Genomic DNA, 23,649 nt, shown 5'->3' on the forward strand with positions numbered 1-23,649 from the left:
AGCTGAAACACTCCAACCCAAGCACCATCCCGGTGAATCTCCTCTAGTGCAATCACGGGCCTTCTACAATGTGGCGAGCAGAAAGGCACACAGAATTCCAGTTTTAGCCGAACCAGCATTTTATATAGCTCCGTCATAACCTCCCTCCCTCTTATTTTTCATGGTTCGATTAGTAAAGGCAAGTGTCTCAAATGCCTTTTTAACCACCTTATCTGCATGCCCTGTTGTCTTCAGGAATCCATGGACATGCACACCAAGGTCCCTCTGATCCTCTGTACTTCTGCAGATCGCAGCATTCATTGTATATTCTCTTTCTTGTTAGTTCTCCCAAAATACATTACCTCACACTTTTGAAGTTCCCTTTTAAAGGAACGCAATACCTCCTTGGTTAACAGATAGTTTGTTCCAGAAGTAGTGACTAATTGATTAAAATAAATACTTGTCATCATTTAACAAAGCTGGGTGGGAACGTGAGCTATGAGGTGGATGCAGGGATCCTTCAGTGTGATTTGGAGAAGTTGAGTGAATGGTCAAATTGAATGGTAGATGCAGTATAATTGGGATAAATAGGAGGTTATCCACTTTGGTAGCAAAAACAGGAAGGCAGATTATTATCTGAATGACTATAAATTAGGAGAGAGGAATGTGCAATGAGGCCTGGATACCCTAATACACCAGTCGTTGAAGGTAAGCATGCAGGTGCAGCAGGCAGTAAAGACAGCAAATGGTGTGTTGGCCTTCATTGTGAGAGGATTCTAGTGCAGGAGCAGAGATGTCTTGCTGCAATTATACAAGGCCCTGCTCAGGCCACACCTGGAATAGTGTGCGCAATTTTGGTCTCCTTATCCAAGCAAGGATGTTTTTGCTCTAGAGAGTGCAGAGAAGATTTACCAGACTGATTCCTGGGATAGCAAGACTGACGTAGGAGGAGAGATTGAGCCAGTTAAAATTGTAATCGATGGAGACACCCCTGACAAAGTCATCTGGAACAAGTGGGGTCTCGTGGGAGGGTCTCGTGAGGGGGGGGGGGGGGGGGGGGGGGGGGGGGGGGGGGCAAGGATTTTTCCCGATTTGAAGAGTTTAGGGCCCGATGTGGTGTTCCGACAAGAAACACACCTGCGGGTGCGGGACCAGACCTGGTTGCTGAAGGCCTGGGTGAGGCAGGTTTTCCATTCAGGGTTTGACAGGAGGGCTGAAGGTGGCGAGTCTGATCAGCAAGAGAGTTCTGTTTTCAGGCGGGGATGGTTCTGGCTGATCAAGGGGGTCGTTACGTGATTGTAACACGTAAACTGGAGGGGAAGGCCATGGTGTTGGTGAACATGTATGCCCTGAATTATGACGATGTTAAGTTAATGGGATGGTTGCTGGTGGCAATTCCAGAATTAGATACACACCAATTGATTTCAGGGGGGGGGGGATTTTAATTGCGTGCTGGATCTAAAGTTGCATCGTGGGCCCGGTCAGGAATGGCGAAGGTGTTAGCCAAATTCATGAAGGAGACAGGAGGGGCGGACCCATGGGGGTTTACACACCGGGGTGTAAGGAGCTTTTGTTTCCCCCCCCCCCCCCCCCCCCCCCCCCCGGCCCCGGTACACAAGGTGTACTTGGGGATTGACTTTATGGTCATGGCTAGGACCCTGCTCCCTGGGGTCAAAAAAGCAGCGTATTCAGCGGTGGCTATTTCCGATCACGTGCCGGTAATGGTGGACTTGATGTTGGAGGTGGTCGGGCGCAGCACATAGAATGGAGGCTGGATGTGGGACTGTTAGCTGATATTGGATTTTGCAGGAATATTTCTAGGGCCATGAAGGAGTTTGTTGAATTGAATGAGAACGGGATGGTCTCGGCTTCTACTTTATGTGCGGCGTTAAAGGCGATGATTGGAGGAGGGGGCAGGGGAGCAATCATCTCGTACAAGTCATACATAGATAGGCAGGCCAGGATGGAGTGTCAGAAGCTGGTGGATGTAGAACTAGAGTATGCGAGTGACCCAACGCCGGAGTTCTGGACTCGCAGGAAGCTGCAAATGCAGTTCAATTTGTCAACGGGACGAGTGCACCAATGCACCCGCTGCAGCACTTAAAGGGGGCGATGTACAAATATGGAGAGATAGCTAGCCGCCTTTTTGCTCTTTAGTTACGGTGACAGGCAGGTGCTAGGAAGATTGTGGTAAGTGAGGGGGGGATAGGTTGATGCTTTATTAGTCGGAGCCACCAGGAGACGAGCAGGGGATGGCAGAGTTCTTGGAGTTCCCCCTGGTCGGAGAGGAATTGCGATAGGAGTTGGAGGACATTCGAACAGCTTCAGGAAAGATGCAGATGGGGACGGTGTCGGGGCCGGACGGGTTCCTGGCGCTGCCGAATTTGATGTTTTCTTATTGGGCAGCCAATGCGTAGAAGGTATTGGCGCGGTGTGGTTACCACTTGGGTGCGGATGGAGTCAGGGTCGTGCAAAGGGTCTAGCTTGGAGGCACTGGTGACAGCGTCTCTGCCGTTTACTCCGGCAAAATATTCTTCAAACCCGGTGGATGTCGCCACTTTGAAAATATGGCGGCAGCTCCGTCAGCATTTTTAAGCTGGGGGCAGTGTCAAGATGGGCTCCTATCTGTAGCAATCAATTGTTTGAGCCGATGAACTTGGATGCCAGATTTGGGGGGGGGTGGAAAGGTAAGGGGCTAAAGAGGGTGAGGGATTGGTTTCTGGATGGGCGGTTTGCCAACTTGGAGGCAAAAGCCAAAGCAGGACTTGGGGCCGTATACGTTCAGATACTTTCAATTACAGGAATTTGTTCAGCGGACATTTCTGACATTCCCAGTAGTGCTGCCGTCCACTTTATTGGAGAGGATACTCTTCTATGCAGGGCTGGAAGAGGACAGCATGTCCAGGATATAGGGCAGATCTTGGGGAAGAGCAGGTTTCAGTGGAAGAGGTAAAGGCCAGGTGGGAGGAGGAGCTGGAACCAATTTTGGGGGAGGAGGTGTGGAGTGAGTGCCTCTGCAAGGTGAATGCTACATCATCCTGTGCGAGATTGAACCTGATACAGCTCAAGGTAGTGTTCAAGGCACACCTCGCCAAGGCCAGAATGAGTCGATTTTCTGCGCGGTTAAAGATAGGTGCGAGTGGTGTTTGAGAGGGCCTGCGAACCACACACACAATCTGGTCCTGTCCCAAATTAGTGGGTGTTGAGGTCTTTCGTCAGCATCCTAAATGTTGATTTAGAGCCCTGATAGTAGATACATTTGGGGTGTTGAAGTTAAGGAAGGGTGCGGGGGCAGCTACCCTGACATTCGCCTCGTTAATTGCTCGGCGGCCGAGTTGGAAGCAGGTGCACCACCTAGTACCTCAATATGGCTAGGTGACTTTCTGTAACTCGAGAAGGTCAAGTTCACTGTGAGGGGGCTCGATTGATAGTTTCTACCGTAGATGGCGGCAGTTCAAATTGTACTTTAAGGAATTGGTCACTGTAGCTGTTAGTGCGGGGGTGCTGGGGTGCTGTTTGGGTTGTATTTCCATTGAGAGGGAGGTATTGTTACTGATGGCCATTTGGAATTTTTTATTTTGTTGATATGCATTGGTTTTGTTTTACTTTGTAAATTTTTGATATAAAAAGTTCAAAAAAATATTTTCAAAACAAAATGGATTGTATTCGCTGGAGTTCAGAGGAAAGAGGGGGATCTCATAGAAACTTATAAAATTCTAACAAGACTAGACAGGGTAGATGCAAGGATGTTCCCGATGGTGGGGGTGTCCAGAACCAAGGGCCATAGTCTGAGGATACAGGGCACATTGTTTTGGTCAGAGACGTGGAGAAATTTCTTAACTCAAAAGTGGAATTCACTACCACAGAATGTAGTTGAGGCCGTAGCATTGTATGTTTTCAAGAGTCAGTTAGATGTAGCCAAATGGCCTCCCTCCTGCTCCTATTTTCTCTATTTCTGTGGAGTGTAAAACTTTACAGTTGCCTGGTCATATATGAATTGAATATTGCTGAAAAAATTGACATGTTGCTGAAGCTTTTCATCTTGCACTCATCAGGACAAACAAAAGAATGCCAAACTTTAAACAATTGCAACAATTTATACTACAGGAGAAAAGGACGCCAATGGTTTGGGAGAGTTAATAGGATAGATCTCAGATACAATAAACTGTCCCCCTATTTGTCAGTCACAACTACTACTATGAAGCAACAAAAACAATAAATACTGGACAATCTCAGCAGGTCTGACAGCATTATGGAGAGAGAAGGGGGCTAAACGTTTTGAGACTGGGTGATGCTTTGTCAAAACTGGACTTTGTCAAAACAGGACTACTATCAAGCCATCACATCATCAGCTCCACTACTAACTGCAATACAGAGGGGCACAAAAGTACTGTTTTACTGGAGGACAAGATTAATAACTAAAAGTGGTCGACTCGTTAAGTGCGGGATGTTTTCAGTACAAATGGTAGGACAACTGCGTGAATAATATGACAATTCAAATGAAAATCAAACTGCCATACGATGAAGGAATCACTTGGTTTTTTTTGAATAATCTGACTTTTAAAATATGGAAATTGATAATGTGATGACACAAACTGAATTAAATATGATTTTTGAATTTTAAGATGTTTGTGAGAATGCCTATGATACAGGTTCAAAATAAACAGAAGTGGTGGGTGAATTAATCCTCAAAACGTCAAAGGTAACCTGCAAAAAAAGCAAAGATGGGAACAAAAAATTCAAGAAAGGTCCCCCAGTACACAGCCACTTCACATGATGGTTCCTCCATAGTCAAAACAGGGCTGAACAATTCAATTAGAATAATAGAATCACTGTAGTGCAGAAGGCCATTTGGCCCATCGGGTCTGCACCAACACTCTGGAAGAGGACCCTAACCTAGGCCCACACCCACAACCAAACCCCGTAACCCAGTAACTCCACCTAACCTTTTGGACACTAAGGGCAATTTAGCATGATCAATCCACCTAACCTGCACATCTTTGTACTGTGGGAGGAAACTGGAGCACCCGGAGTAAACACACGCAGACACAGGAAGAACTTGCAAACTCCACATAGTCACCCAAGGCCAAAACCAAACCCAGGTCCCTACGGCTGAGGCAGCAGTGCTAACCACTTTGGTGTCTTATTGCAAATAAATTGATTGAGCAGCATGCAAGCATGAGAAATAAAGCATCTGCAAGGAGTTGTCCAACAATCACAGATTTTGTTTCTCCCATGCTGGTTGCTCAAACTCCTTAATCACGGATTACCTCCCTTGCTGCTCCTCCAGAGACGGAATCTAAAATTGGAGGAGAAGCAAGGGAAAGAGGAAGGCAACCCTGATTGGCAGAGCTGGAGCAATTTTCGGCAGAGCTGGAGCAATTTTCTGGATAACGAGGCCAATGCATTCAACTGTGGAACTTCGACTTCCTCTCGGAAGGGTAGGAGAAAGAACAGAAAGATAGGACAGAAATTTCAGTAAAAAGGCCGGGAATAGACACCGGGAAGCTGCTGTGCCAGCGGATGAAAGATCGGCCCCATTACAATTTTCCTTTTATGACTTTGTTGGTTATATATATATATATATATAGCCCAGCTAAGTATTTGCTGCTTGGGTTACAAGTGTTGGAATCTTTAATTTTAACTAAAACTGCCATTACCCACTTTCAATGTTTTCTCTGTTCTGGTTTTGAAGCATTATTGAACAAGCCATGTGCTGCCAAATAAAGGCATTACTTTGAAAATAATGTTTTTAATCGATCATTGATACATGCTTGGCATATTGTTGTGGGCCAGGGTTTAGAAACTCCAAAGTATATTATGGAGTTCACCTGACATTTAACTTTTTATGTTGAATTTGGCTAGGGTGAACACAAGAGCCTACCTTTCAGGTATTATTCAACAGTCTGCCTAGACACTTTAACCAAAATAAGCTTTATTCTAAGAACTTAGTTAACTTTTATATCTGAACAAACAGCAAGAATTGTCAATAATTATAAACATAAAGACACCACACAGCTACAGTAATCTATGTATAACCCTTAATGAATTCTCCCTTAACTGTTCCAATTCAGAAACAAAATCCCATAAACCAAAAAACGCTTTTTACCAAAACAGCAGGTAGCTATAATCAATGTTTTTCTTCTATGGAACAACTCTTTCAAATGAAAATAGAGAGACAACAGATAATCAAAAGGCCAAAACACTTCTGTTCTCGGAGTCCACCGCAGCCAAATGTTAAAGCGAAACCAAAAAAACAGCTCACCAGAGCCACAGCCCAGCTCCACCTACACAATGACATCACTAAAGCCATGTGATAAGACAAAAATCTTTCTTAAAGGGACACTCACATGACAATACTATTTTGATCTGATTAATCCTTGGTTTCATATTGCATGAGTTTGCCTTCGCCTTGATCGCTCGCAGGCGGGTACTGTTGGGAGTGGAAGTCAGCTTCTCCACTCAATGCCTCAGTATGACTAGGGGACCTTATGGAGGTTTTGCATCTTGAGAAAATTAAGTATACATGAGGGGTTTTATAAAGATCGTGTCCTTTCATTCTATTTTTTTTAAAGAGTGAGTCACTGTCAGTTGTTGGGGGTGGGGGCGGGGGGTTGCGGTTTTGTTTGAGGGTGTGTTTTGTTTTCTTTTACAGTTCTGTTAAAAGTTGTTCAATAAAAATATACTTTAAAAATAGAATTTTAATGAACTGCAATATATCAAGAGTGTTTTCATTTGATATTTGTGCTGTTATCTATCTAACTATTAAACCCCCAGGAAAGTTTAACACAAATACAGACGGTAATGTTACTGTATGACAATGAAACCCTTGAAAAACAATTACTTTTTAAAATAAATTTAGTGTACACAATTCTTTTTTTTCCCCAATAAGGGGCAATTTTGCATAGCCAATTCACCTACCCTGCACATCAAAGAACAAAGAACAAAGAAAAGTACAGAACAGGAACAGGCCCTTCCACCCTCCAAGCCTGTGCCGAACATGCTGCCCATCTGACCTAAAATCTTCTGCACTTCCGGGGTCCGTATCCCTCTGTTCCTATCCTATTCATGTATTTGTCAAGATGCCCCTTAAGCGTCACTATCGTCCCTTCTTCCACCACCTCCTCCGGCAGCGAGTTCCAGGCACCCACTACCCTATGTGTAAAAAAAACTTCCCTCGTACATCTCCTCTAAACCTTGCCCCTCGCACCTTAAACCTATGCCCCCTAGTAACTGACCCCTCTACCCTGGGAAAAAACCTCTGACTATCCACTCTGTCTATGCCCCTCATAATTTGTAGACCTCTATCAGGTCGCCCCTCAACCTCCGTCGTTCCAGTGAGAACAAACCGAGTTTATTCAACCTCTCCTCAGAGCTAATGCCCTCCAAACCAGGTAACATCCTGGTAAATCTCTTCTGCACCCTCTCTAAAGCCTCCACATCCTTCTGGTAGTGTGTCGACCAGAATTGAACACTATACTCCAAGTGTGGCCTAACTAAGGTTCTATACAACTGCAACATGACTTGCCAATTCTTACACTCAATGCCCCGGCCAATGAAGGCAAGCATGCCGTATGCCTTCTTGACTACCTTCTCCACCTGTGTTGTCCCTTTCAGTGACCTGTGGACCTGTACACCTAGATCTCTCTGACTGTCAATACTCCTGAGGGTTTTACCATTCACTGTATATTCCCTACCTGCATTAGTTCTTCCAAAATGCATTACCTCACATTAGCCGGATTAAACTCCATCTGCCATCTCTCCGCCCAAGTCTCCAAACAATCTAAATCCTGCTGTATCCTCTGACAGTCCTCATTGCTATCCGCAATTCCACTAACCTTTGTGTCGTCTGCAAACTTACTAATCAGACCAGTTACATTTTCCTCCAAATCATTTATATATACACCGAACAGCAAAGGTCCCAGCACTGATCCCTGCGGAACACCACTAGTCACAGCCCTCCAATCAGAAAAGCACCCTTCCATTGCTACTCTCTGCCTTCTATGACCTAGCCAGTTCTGCATCCATCTTGCCAGCTCACCCCTGATCCCGTGTGACTTCACCTTTTGTACCAGTCTGCCATGAGGGACCTTGTCAAAGGCCTTACTGAAGTCCATATAAACAACATCCACTGCCCTACCTGCATCAATCATCTTTGTGACCTCCTCGAAAAACTCTATCAAGTTAGTGAGACACGACCTCCCCTTCACAAAATCAAGTTGCCCCTCGCTAATACGTCCATTTGCTTCCAAATGGGAGTAGATTCTGTCTTGAAAAATTCTCTCCAGTAATTTCCCCACCACTGATGTAAAGCTCACCGGCCTGTAGTTCCCTGGGTTATACTTGCTACCCTTCTTAAAGAAAACATTGTTTTGGATTGTGGGGATGAGACCCACACAGACACAAGGAGAACGTGCAAACTCCACACGGAAGTGATCCAGAGCCGGGATTGAACCCGGGTCCTCGGCGCCATGAGGCAGCAGTGCTAACGACTGCGCCACCGTGCTGCCCTACCTACTTAGCTTCCTGGGATTTTGGGGGCACGCCTTCTAACGGAGGTTCCTTATAAACTCATACAGTCCTGCAACCATTGTAGGCAGTAATCGAGAGAATCAATGGAGAAGCCATGCTCCCTTTTTGCAACACTAGCTGCTGTATTCCAGCATGTGGAGCATTTAAAGGTTCCAAAGACACTTTTGTTTTTAAAAATATATTTACGAAGGAATTTATAAATAAACATCATTCACAACCAAGATCATAAAGATAGCAAACAGGAGATCACATCATAACTAAATAGGTAACCAACAACCGTAACCCGCCCTCCCTACCATGCCCCCCACCCTCTCTGCCTCCAACTTTTCTTATTATCAAACAACCCCTCCCCCCTCCTTCCCCCACTGACTTAGCCGTGCTGGAAGAAATCAACAAATGGTTTCCATGTCCAGGCAGACCCTTCCACCGACCCACTGAAGACAAACTTAATTTTCTCCAGCATAAGAAAATCCGCAGGGTCGCTCATCAACACCCCCGGTTTCGGCACTTCGAGTCCCTCCACCCCAACAGGATCCGTTTCCGAGCTACCAGAGAGTCAAAGTCCAGAAACATCGGCCTATCTCGCTCCCTGACTCCCGTCACTCCAAACACTGCCAATTCCGGACTCGGAACCACCTCCACCCTCAGTATCTCTGACATCACGTCAGTGAACCCCTGCCAAAATCCCTGCAACTTCGGGTAGGCCCAAAACATCATGTGAACATGGTTCAGGGGTCCCCCTGCACACCACCCCCATCTATCCTCCACCTCCTCAAAGAACCTACTCATTCTAGCCACCGTCATATACACCCTGTGGACGGCCGGCAGATCAGGAAAGAACGGCACCGGTTTTCTCACATAACTCCTATATGTAGCGGAACCCGTTTCCGCTGGGCAAATCATACTCCTCAACAAGTTCTTCAAACTTGGGAAGTTGCCCCCCCCCACGAATAAATCCCCAAACCGCTCAGTCCCCGCCCGCCGCCAACCCGGAAAACCCCCGTCCAGTCTCCCCTGAACAAACCTTGGATTCCCACAGATCGAAGCCCAAACCGAGGCCCCTTCAAGTCTCAATTTCTGTTGCCACTGTCCCCACACCCTCAGGGTCGCCACCACTACCAGACTTGTGGAGTACCTGGCCGACAAGAAAGGCAAAGGCGCCGTCAACAGCGCCCCAAACTAGTACCTTTACGGGCGGCTGCCACCACCCGCTCCCATACCGACCCTCCCTCCCACCCCCCACCCCCAAACTGCCAGGGGCTCAGATTCATAAAACCTCCTCTATAATTCCTCAAATACCCCTTCACCCCCACCGGGCCCAATATCACTCCGCCCTTGCCGTCCTGCACCCTGCCAATCTCTCTCACTGCCTCTTGCTTCCTGAGCTGCTGGGCCAGCATCCGACTAGCCTTCTCCCCGTACTCATACACCTCCCCCGGCCCTCCCCGGCCCTCCCCTACTGCCTTCCTTGTGGACGCCAGCCCAAACTCCACCTGGAGCGTCTGCTTCTCTTTCAACAATCCCGCCTCCGGGGCCTCCGTGTACCTCCTATCCACTCGCATAATCTTGTCCACTAACCTTGCCATCTCTGCTCGCTCCTCCTTCTCCCTGTGCGAACTCGCACCTAACCACTGCCTGGAGTACCTCCCACGGCACGGCGGCTGAGACCTCATGTGTGTTGTTTAGCTTGACGTACCCCCAGATGGCAGCACTCACCCGCTCACACACCTCCTCCTCCACTAGTAGTCCTACATCCAGCCTCCACTGCGGGCTGCCCCCCCCGCCCCGCCCCGAACCACTTGCAAGTCCACCCAATGCGATCCATTTGTTGGTGGGTGTAAATTTTGAAGAAAATGTGAAAAAGGAGAATAAAAATATATTTTTTTTTAAAAGATAGGGAAGAAAATTTTGGATGACACCAACAGGAATGATGTCTGCAGTACCTATGGATCATGGGTGCTAAAAGAGACACGGGAAAATTTGAGGTAAATTAATGAAGGTGTGGTTCCTTTCTGGGTAACAAATGCACATCCATTTAATCTTTCACAACACACGACCATGGACCAACCAATTGCCAGCTCAGGGTTCTAACACATCAATATAGAACTAAAGTTGAATATATTATGGATAGATAGCAGTACGTTAATCGGTATTGTATTAGTTGTACCCATTATACCTTTGTCAACACCTGACAGGGTGTTATATAGAGTAGACAAAATTGGGATAATTAGAGGAAATTATGCTATATGCTGTAGAAATAGAGGGAAGCGTTATTAATGCAGCGTTAGATGGATGTAGAGTAGAAGCCACCTCAGTAGTACATCCAACATATAAAACAGAAGGAGCAAGATGTGGGTTTAAAAGCTCGAGTAAATTGTACAATGGAGGCTATGTGGGCTTCAAAAGAGCCAACCCACATTGCGTATCTAGACGAAGGAATATATTGTATTATCAGATGGCAGATGAACCTTCGATATGGGAACAATCGGCTATACCTCATAACTAATCATATTGTGTTTCAATCCACAAGTAAGGCAAAGATAGGAAAGGTGGAACTAGTGGAAATATACAGAAGAGGAACAATTGACATGCAAAAAAAAAAAAAAAAAAAAAATCACAGAATGAGTGAAGGACAATCTGACAGTTCTCGAATCAGTCCTGTTACAACCCCTTGGGCTAGTGCATGGTCAATTCCAACCACACTTGACCCAGAGTTGTAACACAATTGAAATAAATAAATGTTTCTTAGAAAAACATCCAAAGTCTTTGGGCCTTAACTGCCCAACAGTCACCAGGTTTGTAAATTAAACACAATTAAAGTTTATTAATAATAATGTAATTAAATATGCAGCAACTACAAATTAACTATTATCTAATTCCCAACCTTCCCACCACAAACTCTCCCCACCTTCTATACATACACACAGGGAAGAAGAGATGTGTTAAAATAGCAATGAAAGTAAAAAGATGTTTCAGATGGCTGTTTCTAACATGCAATCCAGGCTTTCAGTTTGAGATTTGTGTTTCCAGTCTGTAATAGTTTTTGCTGTACGTTAATTCAGGTCTCTGCAGTTTCAGAAGTGAAGAAAAGAAAAGAAAATTGCTTATTGTCACAAGTAGGCTTCAATGAAGTTACTGTGAAAAGCCCCGAGTCACCACATTCCGGCGCCTGTTCGGGGAGGCTGATATGGGAAGTGCAACAGCTACACAATTTTGCTGGAGAAAAACAAGGGAGTAAGAGAGAGCAGGTCCTTTCCTCGGAGTGTCCAGATCTCCAACTGCTTCCCCTGGCACTATGAAAATCGTGACATTCAGGCAGGATCCAATCACCAACATCTGGTACCAGCAGAATACGGCCTTTTGGCCAATTCATTGGCAGTCAGCCAACCAATAAAACCAAGTCTCACCAATCTCTCAGGTGCCAAAAAGTCTGAGTTCTGCTGTCCGAAAGTTACCAGAGTGCTCTCTTCAGTAACTCTGCAATTCCTTTCTTCCCAGCTTGACATGTCCACTAACCTCCATAGATCAAAATGATAACAGCAAAAAGAAAGGGGAAAAAAGGGAATCAACATGGAGGGCCCTTACAGTATCCCTATGCAATTCCCGGAACATCTGACAGTGATTCGCAAAAAGGCTCAGGGAATATGCAGAACATTCTGCACATTTTAACAACAAGCGCGAATCTTAACAAACAGTACTGATCAGAACAACACTTTCACATGATGTGAGGTGCTGTAGAATTGGGGATCAAATATACAAATACACCCATGCATTTGTATCATCTCACAAGTCTCACTCAATCAAAATGATATTGATTATATATCAGATTTGCCTAATTTTCTGTATTAGAAAGGTACACAAGAAGTGGTGATGGAGAATTCAATTCCATAATTGGGGTAATATAAGGGATCAAATGCCTGTAATAAAGGATCAGTTAATACAGATGGTCTGACCATGCACCTTTATTTTCTTTAAATAAATTTAGAGTACCCAATTCATTTTTTTTCCCAATTAAGGGATAATTTGGCATGGCCAATCCACCTACTCTGTGATGACCATCAATTCAGTCGAGACAGTTTGTACCAAAGAACAGTGGCTTTAAATCAACTAGGTATATGCCAACCTGTAGCTTCTCCCGCACGGAGACCCTGTCTCAGATCGGCCAGTTATATACATCCTCAGAGGGGCGGAGCCACAGGCGGAGCCAACAGCAGCATCAACACAACAAATCAACAGTAACAGCAACAACAGTAAATATATACAATAGTGGATGTCGATGACAATAGTAATAATAGAACAGTGAGTATATACAATAGCCATACATGGCTCACCACACACTGCACACCTTTGGGTTATGGGGGTGAAACCCACACAAACACGGGGAGAACGTGCAAACTCCACACAGAGTGACCCAAAGCCAGGATCGTACCAGGGACCTCGGTACCGTGAGGCAGCAGTGCTAACCACTGTGCCAACATGCTGACCACACACCTTTATGAACCTAAGCTAGATAATTGGCCAATATGAATGGTGGCGGAGAGTAAACGTAGAACATAGAACATGGAATATAGAAAAATACAGCACAGAACAGGCCCTTCGGCCAACGATGTTGTGCCGAACCTTTGTCCGAGATTAATCATAGATTATCATACAATTTACAGTGGAGAAGGATGCCACCCAGCCCATCGAGTCTGCACCGGCTCCTGGAATGAGCACCCTACCCCAAGGTCAACACCTCTACACTATCCCCACAACCCAGCAACCCCACCCAACACTAAAGGCAATTTTGGACACCAAGGGCAATTTATCACGGCCAATCCACCTAACCTGCACATCTTTGGACTGTGGGAGGAAACCGGAGCACCCGGAGGAAATCCACGCACCCACAGGGAGGACGTGCAGACTCCGCACAGACAGTGACCCAAGCCGGAATCGAACCTGGGACCCTGGAGCTGTGAAGCAATTGTGCTATCCACAATGCTACCGTGCTGCCCTTGAGAACAACTTAATCTACACTATATCATTCCACCGTAATCCATGTACCTATCCAATAGCTGCTTGAAGGTCCCTAATGTTTCCGACTCAACTACTTCCACAGGCAGTGCATTCCATGCCCCCACTACTCTCTGGGTAAAGAACCTACCTCTGATATCCCTCCTATATCTTCCACCTTTCACCTTAAATTTATGTCCCCTTGTAATGGTTTGTTCCACCCGGGAAAAAAGTCTCTGACTGTCTACTCTATCTATTCCCCTGATCATCTTATAAACCTCTATCAAGTCGCCCCTCATCCTTCTCCGTTCTAATGAGAAAAGACCGAGCACCCTCAACCTTTCCTCGTAAGACCTCCTCTCCATTCCAGGCAACATCCTGGTAAATCTCCTTTGCACTTTTTCCAAAGCTTCCACATCCTTCTTAAAATGAGGCGACCAGAACTGTACACAGTACTCCAAATGTGGCCTTACCAAAGTTTTGTACAGCTGCATCATCACATCACGGCTCTTAAATTCAATCCCTCTGTTAATGAACGTTAGCACACCATAGGCCTTCTTCACAGTTCTATCCACTTGAGTGGCAACTTTCAAAGATGAACATAGACCCCAAGATCTCTCTGCTCCTCCACATTGCCAAGAACTCTATTGTTAACCCTGTATTGCGCATTCATATTTGTCCTTCCAAAATGGACATCCTCACACTTTTCAGGGTTAAACTCGATCTGCCACTTCTCAGTCCAGCTCTGCATCCTATCTATGTCTCTTTGCAGCCGACAACAGCCCTCCTCACTATCCACAACCCCACCAATCTTCGTATTGTCTGCAAATTTACTGACCCACCCTTCAACTCCCTCATCCAAGTCATTAATGAAAATCACAAACAGTAGAACTGATCCCTGCGGTATGCCAATGGTAACTGGGCTCCAGGCTGAATATTTGCCATCCACCACCACTCTCCGACTTCGATCGGTTAGCCAGTTCGTTATCCAACTGGCCAAATTTCCCACTAACCCATGCCTCTTTACTTTCTGCATAAGCCTACCATGCGGATCCTTATCAAATGCCTTACTAAAATCCATGTACACTACATCCACTGCTTTACCTTCATCCACATGTTGGTCACCTCCTCAAAGAATTCAATAAGACTTGTAAGGCAAAACCTACCCCTCACAAATGCGTGCTGACTATCCTTAATCAAGCAGATGCTCAGAAATCCTATCCTTCAGTACCCTTTCCATTACTTTGCTGACCACCGAAGTAAGACTAACTGACCTGTAATTCCCAGGGTTATCCCTAGTCCCTTTTTTGAACAGGGGCACGACATTCGCCACTCTCCAATTCCCTGGTACCACCCCTGTTGACAGTGAGGACGAAAAGATCATTGCCAACGGCTCTGCAATTTCATCTCTTGCTTCCCATAGAATCCTTGGATATATCCAGTCAGGCCCGGGGGACTTGTCTATCCTCAAGTTTTTCAAAATGCCCAACACATCTTCCTTCCTAACAAGTATTTCCTCTGTCTGTTTCACTGTCCTCTCCAACAATATGGCCCCTCTCATTTGTAAATCCAGAAGAAAAGTACTCATTCAAGACCTCTCCTATCTCTTCAGGCTCAATACACAATCTCCTGCTACTGTCCTTGATTGGACCTACCCTCGCTCTAGTCATTCTCATATTTATCACATGTGTAAAAGGCCTTGGGGTTTTCCTTGATCCTACCCGCCAAAGAATGTTCATGCCCTCTCTTAGCTCTCCCAATCCCTTTCTTCAGTTCCCTCCTGGCTATCTTGTATCCCTCCAGCGCCCTGTCTGAACCTTGTGTCCTCAGCCTTACATAAGTCTCCTTCTTCCTCTTTACAAGACATTCAACCTCTCGTCAACCAGGGTTCACTCATTCGACCATCTCTTCCCTGCCTGACAGAGACATACATATCAAGGACACGTAGTACCTATTCCTTGAACAAGTTCCACATTTCACTTGTGTCCTTCCCTGATAGCCTATGTTCCCAACTTATGCACTTCAATTCTTGTCTGACAACATCGTATTTACCCTTCCCCCAATTGTAAACCTTGCCCTGTTGCACGCACCTATCCCTCTCCATTTCTAAAGTGAAAGTCACAGAATTGTGGTCACTATCTCCAAAATGCTCCCCCACTAACAAATCTATCACTTGCCCTGGTTCATTACCAAGTACCAAATCCAATATGGCCTCCCCTCTGGTCGGACAATCTACATACTGTGTTAGAAAAGCTTCCTGGACACGCTGCACAAACACCACCCCATCCAAACTATTTGATCTAAAGAGTTTCCACTCAATATTTGGGAAGTTGAACTCACCCATGACTACTACCCTGTGACTTCTGCACCTTTCCAAAATCTGTTCCTCCACATCTCTGCTACTATTGGGGGGCCTATAGAAAACTCCTAACAAGGTGACTGCTCCTTTCCTATTTCTGACTTCAACCCATACTACCTCAGTAGGCAGATACTCCTTGAACTGCCTTTCTGCAGCTGTTATACTATCTCTAATTAACAATGCAACCCCCCCCCCCCCCCACCTCTTTTATCACCCTCCCTAATCTTATTGAAACATCTATAACCAGGAACCTCCAACAACCACTTCTGCTCCTCTTCTATCCAAGTTTCCGTGATGGCCACCACATCGTAGTCCCAAGTACCGATCCATGCCTTAAGTTCACCCACCTTATTCCTGATGCTTCTTGCGTTGTAGTATACACACTTCAATCCACCTCCGTGCCTGCAAGTACTCTCCTTTGTCAGTGTTCCCTTCCCCACTGCCTCACTACACGCTTTGGCGTCCTGAATATCAGCTACCTTAGTTGCAGGACTACAAATCCGGTTCCCATTCCCCTGCCAAATTAGTTTAAACCCTCCCGAAGAGTACTAGAAAACCTCCCTCCCTGGATATTGGTGCCCCTCTGGTTCAGATGCAACCTGTCCTGCTTGTACAGGTCCCACCTTCCCCAGAATGCGCTCCAATTATCCAAATACCTGAAGCCCTCCGTCCTACACCATTCCTGTAGCCACGTGTTCAACTGCACTCTCTCCCTATTCCTAGCCTCGCTATCACGTGGCACCGGCAACAAACCAGAGATGACAACTCGGTCTGTCCTGGCTTTTAACTTCCAGCCTAACTCCCTGAACTCATTTATTACCTCCACACCCCTTTTCCTACCTACGTCGTTGGTACCAATGTGCACCACGACTTCTGGCTGCTCCCCCTCCCCCTTAAGGATCCTTCAGACACGATCCGAGACATCCCTGGCCCTGGCACCCAGGAGGCAACATACCTTCCGGGTGTCTCGCTCGCGACCACAGAATCTCCTATCTATTCCCCTAACCATTGAATCTCCTACTACTATTGCTTTTCTATTCTCCCCCCTTCCCTTCTAAGCCCCAGAGCCAGACTCAGTGCCAGAGACCTGGCCGCTAGGGCCTTCCCCCGGTAGGTCATCCCCCCAACAGCATCCAAAATGGTATACTTGTTTTGAAGGGGAACGGCCATGAGGGATCCCTGCACTGTCTGCCTGTGTGTTTTCTTTCCCCCGACTGTAACCCAGCTACTCTTGTCCTGTACCTTGGGTGCCGTTACCTCCCTGTAACTCCTCTCTATCACCCCCTCTGTAAAGAAAACAGTAGTTATCTGAAAGAGGCCTGCTTGGGCTAGGCCAAGCACCAAAAAGGGGGGGGGGGGGGGGGGGGGGGGGGGGGGTGCAGGGAAATGATAGAAGGAAATAATGAATATGGCTTATTACAACAATTTATTAGGGCAGATAATGAGTATGGCTTAAGGGATCTTTATAAGGATTGAACGATTACATTAAAAAGGAACATGGGAATCTATATAATGTACTAAAGAGACTTTTAGAGGGATTTGAAACTATATAATTAGGAAAGATCAAGTAAAATTCCACATTCAGGATAAAAGACACCACCCAGCTAACGTGCTGACGTGGCAAAGTCCTGCTTCAGAGACACTTGGTCGTGCTCTCCCAGCGCGTTGGCAAAATAAACGATCGTTCTGTACCAGGGTCTCCTGAGATTACTTTGTATAATAATCTGCTCCGTAAAACTGCAAGAGGTTTGGTGGGTTCCAGAAACAGGGGAATTACCGACCAGAAATCCAAGCTTCCCAGACAATTCCCACATGGCCATTGTGTTGGGACATCCATATGTTCCCAAGCATATCTCGGAGAGGTGTCCCTGTGGGATACAACCATCTAACCATCTGGAGAGCACAAGTCTAGGCCCAATTGACCAACACAACAATTTATTCACACAAACTGCAGTTATACTCTTTAATGCAATCGTGTCATACTCCTACATACCCTTCAATACCTGCCTCAAATTCAACAATGTAGCCAGCAGCCCAAGAAATCAATCTTGATAGTCAGCATGGAGACTTGTGATTCATTTTCCTGCTTGCCGAGTTTGCTGTAAGGTTACCCAGAGTTCTGTAGACCTCTCTGATAGTAGAAAATAAATTACAGGAATTGTGATACTGCTTTTCACATCCTCAGATGTCCCAAAGCACTTCACAGCCAAATCATGACTTCTAAATTCAACACAGTATATCACCCTACAGTAAAAAATTTCCAACTTCACCTAAATCTGCCGATTAAGAACTCGAAGATGTGTAAACTACTGCATAAATTCACCTGAAAATCATAGAATAGCCAAAATTGTGCATTAAAGACAACGGAACAAGATGACAGCACTCATTGTTATTATGGAGTAAATCAGGCAACAATTTTCAGAATCCATACATACAGTTAAACAAGGAAATTCAGGGGACTTCCGGGTGCGGCGATGACCAGCTGAGTCGCACGTTTCGGCAGCTCCCGGTGAAACGGACTTTTGGGCTCTTGATAGGAGCCCCAACGGCAATTTTGACTAAAAATTTCGGCTAAAAACACTGTGCGGTAAACCAGAAGGGAATCCCCCCTGGATACGGATGAAAAAAGGAGGAGAAAGTGGCCGGATTGCAGTGGATCCTTTAGAACAGCGGCAAGGAAGGCAAGCAAAAACCAAGATGGCGTCGGAAGGTGGCAGTTTAACATGGGGCCCTGAACAACAAGAGTTCTTGAAATGCTGTGTGGAAGAGCTCAAAAAGGAAATGAAGAAAGAGCTGTTGGCCCCGATACTACAGGCGATCGAAGGGCTAAAGGAGGAACAAAAGACCCAGGAGCGGAAGCTTCGGGTCGTGAAGGCAAAGGCAGCAGAGAATGAGGACGACATACAGGGCCTGGTGGTGAAGACGGAGACGCATGAGGCACATCAGAAACGATGTGTGGAAAGGTTGGAGGCACTGGAGAACAACGCAAGGAGGAACAACCTGAGGATTCTTGGTCTTCCTGAAGGTGCGGAGGGAGCGGACGTCGGGGCACATGTGAGCACGATGCTGCACTCGTTAATGGGAGCGGAGGCCCCGGCGGGTCCGTTGGAGGTGGAGGGAGCATACCGAGTGATGGCGCGAGGACCGAGGGCAGGAGAAATTCCCAGAACCATAGTGGTGAGATTCCTCCGTTTTAAGGATAGAGAAATGGTCCTTAGATGGGCAAAGAAAACTCGGAGCAGCAAATGGGAGAACGCGGTGATCCGCGTTTATCAAGACTGGAGTGCGGAGGTGGCGAGAAGGAGGGCGAGCTTTAATCGGGCCAAGGCGGTGCTTCATAAAAAGAAGATAAAATTTGGAATGCTGCAACCGGCAAGACTGTGGGTCACATATCGATGGAGGCACCACTACTTTGAGACGGCGGATGAAGCGTGGACTTTTATTGTGGAAGAAAAACTGGAATGAGCGGGTTATTAAAAAGAACGTTTGAACAAAGTGGTGGGGCGAATGTGGGGGGCGAAGAGGGGGGTTAAAAAGGGGGGAAAGAGGAGTTTTATGTTCTAATCCTGCGATGTGGTAACTTTTCTCTCTTCCACAGGTGGTGATGGGGGGAGGAGGGGAGGTGGAGGAGATGGGGCGTTGGCCATTGGGGGCAGGGTCAAGGGAGAAGCACGGGCTTGGTTCCCGCGCTATGATAATCATGGCGGGAATAGAGAAGCAAGAAGGAGGGGGCGTCGCACGGTGCGAGCCGAGGTCACAGGGGGAAGCCGAGGTCGGCCAGAGTTTGCTGACTTCTGGGAGCAACATGGGGGGAGTAATTACGCTAGCGGGGGATCTAGCGGGGGGGGGGTGGGAGGGGGGAATTACTGGGTTGCTGCTGTTGGGGAGAGGGGGGAGCTGGTATGGGAGGGGATGGGCAGGGGGGCACCGCCTGGGGGAGATACAGCTGCGTGGGGACCGGGTGAGGAGCTGGAAAAAGGGGATGGCTAAGCGACAAGGGGGGGGGGTAGAAAGCCCCCCAACCCAGCTGATCACGTGGAACGTGAGAGGGCTGAACGGGCCGATAAAGAGGGCACGGGTACTCGCACACCTTAAGAAACTTAAGGCAGATGTGGTTATGTTACAGGAAACGCACCTGAAACTGATAGACCAGGTTAGGCTACGCAAAGGATGGGTGGGGCAGGTGTTCCATTCGGGGCTAGATGCGAAAAACAGGGGGGTGGCTATATTAGTGGGGAAGCGGGTAATGTTCGAGGCAAAGACTATAGTGGCGGATAACGGGGGCAGATACGTGATGGTGAGTGGCAAACTACAGGGGGAAGACGGTGGTTTTGGTAAACGTATATGCCCCGAACTGGGATGATGCCAATTTTATGAGGCGGATGCTAGGACGCATTCCGGACCTAGAGATGGGAAAGCTGATAATGGGGGGAGATTTTAATACGGTGTTGGAACCAGGGCTGGATAGGTCGAAGTCCAGGCCTGGAAGGAGGCCGGCAGCAGCCAAGGTACTTAAAGATTTTATGGAGCAGATGGGAGGTGTAGACCCGTGGAGATTTAGCAGACCGAGGAGTAAGGAGTTCTCATTTTTCTCCTATGTCCATAAAGTCTACTCGCGAATAGACTTTTTTGTGCTGGGAAGGGCGTTGATCCCGAAGGTGAGGGGAACGGAGTATACGGCTATAGCCATTTCGGATCACGCTCCACACTGGGTAGACTTGGAGATAGGGGAGGAATCAGGAGGGCGCCCACCCTGGAGAATGGACATGGGACTAATGGCAGATGAGGGTGTGTGTCTAAGGGTGAGGGGGTGCATTGAAAAGTACTTGGAACTCAATGATAATGGGGAGGTCCAGGTGGGAGTGGTCTGGGAGGCGTTGAAGGCGGTGGTTACAGGGGAGCTGATATCAATAAGGGCACATAAAGGGAAGCAGGAGAGTAAGGAACGGGAGCAGTTGCTGCAAGAACTTTTGAGGGTGGACAGACAATATGCGGAAGCACCGGAGGAGGGACTGTACAGGGAAAGGCAAAGGCTACATGTAGAATTTGACTTGCTGACTACAGGCACTGCAGAGGCACAATGGAGGAAGGCACAGGGTGTACAGTACGGATATGGGGAGAAGGCGAGCAGGTTGCTGGCACACCAATTGAGGAAAAGGGGAGCAGCGAGGGAAATAGGGGGAGTGAGGGATGAGGAAGGAGAGATGGAGCGGGGAGCGGAGTGAGTGAATGGAGTGTTCAAGACATTTTATAAAAAATTATATGAAGCTCAACCCCCGGATGGGAGGGAGAGAATGATGGGCTTCTTGGATCGGCTGGAATTTCCCAAGGTGGAAGAGCAGGAAAGGGTGGGACTGGGAGCACAGATCGAGGTAGAAGAAGTGGTGAAAGGAATTAGGAGCATGCAGGCGGGAAAGGCCCCGGGACCGGATGGATTCCCAGTCGAATTGTATAGAAAATATGTGGACTTGCTCGCCCCGGTATTGACGAGGACCTTTAATGAGGCAAAGGAAAGGGGACAACTGCCCCCGACTATGTCTGAAGCAATGATATCGCTTCTCTTAAAGAAGGAAAAGGACCCGCTACAATGCGGGTCCTATAGACCTATTTCCCTCCTAAATGTAGATGCCAAGATCCTGGCCAAGGTAATGGCAATGAGAATAGAGGAATGTGTCCCGGGGGTGGTCCACGAGGACCAAACTGGGTTTGTGAAGGGGAGACAGCTGAACACGAATATACGGAGGCTGTTAGGGGTAATGATGATGGCCCCACCAGAGGGGGAAACGGAGATAGTAGTGGCGATGGATGCCGAGAAAGCATTTGATAGAGTGGAGTGGGATTATTTGTGGGAGGTGTTGAGGAGATTTGGTTTTGGAGAGGGGTATGTTAGATGGGTGCAGCTGTTGTATAGGGCCCCGATGGCGAGCGTGGTCACGAATGGACGGGGATCTGCATATTTCCGGCTCCATAGAGGGACAAGGCAGGGATGCCCTCTGTCCCCATTATTGTTTGCACTGGCGATTGAGCCCCTGGCGATAGCGTTGAGGGGTTCCAAGAAGTGGAGGGGAGTACTTAGAGGAGGAGAAGAACACCGGGTATCTTTGTATGCGGACGATTTGCTACTATACGTGGCAGACCCGGCGGACGGGATGCCAGAAATAATGCGGATACTTGGGGAGTTTGGGGATTTTTCAGGGTATAAATTGAACATGGGGAAAAGTGAGTTGTTTGTGGTGCATCCAGGGGAGCAGAGTAGAGAAATAGAGGACCTACCGTTGAGGAAGGTAACAAGGGACTTTCGTTACCTGGGGATCCAGATAGCCAAGATTTGGGGCACATTGCATCGGTTAAATTTAACACGGTTGGTGGAACAAATGGAGGAGGATTTCAAGAGATGGGATATGGTATCCCTGTCACTGGCAGGGAGGGTGCAGGCGGTTAAGATGGTGGTCCTCTCGAGATTCCTCTTTGTGTTTCAGAGCCTCCCGGTGGTGATCACGAAGGCTTTTTTTAAAAGGATTGAAAAGAGCATCATGGGTTTTGTGTGGGCCGGGAAGACCCCGAGAGTGAGGAAGGGATTCTTACAGCGTAGCAGGGATAGGGGGGGGCTGGCACTACTGAGCCTAAGTGAGTATTATTGGGCCGCTAATATTTCAATGGTGAGTAAGTGGATGGGAGAGGAGGAGGGAGCGGCGTGGAAGAGATTAGAGAGGGCGTCCTGTAGGGGGACTAGCCTACAGGCTATGGTGACAGCCCCATTGCCGTTCTCACCGAGGAACTACACCACAAGCCCGGTGGTGGTGGCTACACTGAAGATTTGGGGACAGTGGAGACGGCATAGGGGAAAGACTGGAGCCTTGGGGGGGTCCCCGATAAGAAACAACCATAGGTTTGCCCTGGGGGGAATGGATGGGGGATATGGAATGTGGCAAAGAGCAGGAATAACGCAACTGAAAGATCGGTTTGTGGATGGGAAGTTCGCGAGTCTGGGAGCGCTGACCGAGAAATATGGGTTGCCCCAAGGGAATGCATTCAGGTATATGCAACTGAGGGCTTTTCCGAGGCAACAGGTGAGGGAATTCCCACAGCTCCCGACACAAGAGGTGCAGGACAGAGTGATCTCAAAGACATGGGTGGGGGATGGTAAGGTGTCTGATATATATAGGGAAATGAGGGACGAAGGGGAGACTATGGTAGATGAACTAAAAGGGAAATGGGAAGAAGAGCTGGGGGAGGAGATCGAGGAGGGGCTGTGGGCAGATGCCCCAAGCAGGGTAAACTCGTCGTCCTCGTGTGCCAGGCTAAGCCTGATTCAGTTTAAGGTATTACACAGGGCGCATATGACTGGAGCATGGCTCAGTAAATTTTTTGGGGTGGAGGATAGGTGTGCGAGGTGCTCGAGAAGCCCAGCGAATCATACCCATATGTTTTGGTCATGCCCGGCACTACAGGGGTTTTGGATGGGGGTGACAAAGGTGCTTTCAAAAGTAGTGGGGGTCCGGGTCGAACCAAGCTGGGGGTTGGCTATATTTGGGGTTGCACAAGAGCCGGGAGTGCAGGAGGCAAGAGAGGCCGATGTTTTGGCCTTTGCGTCCCTAGTAGCCCGGCGCAGGATATTGTTAATGTGGAAAGAAGCCAAGCCCCCGGGGGTGGAGACCTGGATAAATGACATGGCAGGGTTTATAAAGCTAGAGCGGATTAAGTTCGTTCTAAGGGGATCGGCTCAAGGGTTCACCAGGCGGTGGCAACCGTTCGTCGAATACCTCGCAGAAAGATAGATGGAATGG

At 47.4% G+C, this 23,649-nt stretch overlaps 1 protein-coding gene across 1 annotated transcript in view; it reads right to left on the minus strand.

Moving 5' to 3' along the window:
- LOC140408822 (RELT-like protein 1) overlaps positions 1-23,649 on the minus strand; it is a 132,112-nt gene that overhangs the window by 87,567 nt on the left and 20,896 nt on the right. The gene's annotated exons all lie outside the window — the stretch shown is intronic.

Source organism: Scyliorhinus torazame, chromosome 3 (genome assembly GCF_047496885.1).
Source record: "Scyliorhinus torazame isolate Kashiwa2021f chromosome 3, sScyTor2.1, whole genome shotgun sequence".
NCBI lineage: Eukaryota > Metazoa > Chordata > Chondrichthyes > Carcharhiniformes > Scyliorhinidae > Scyliorhinus > Scyliorhinus torazame.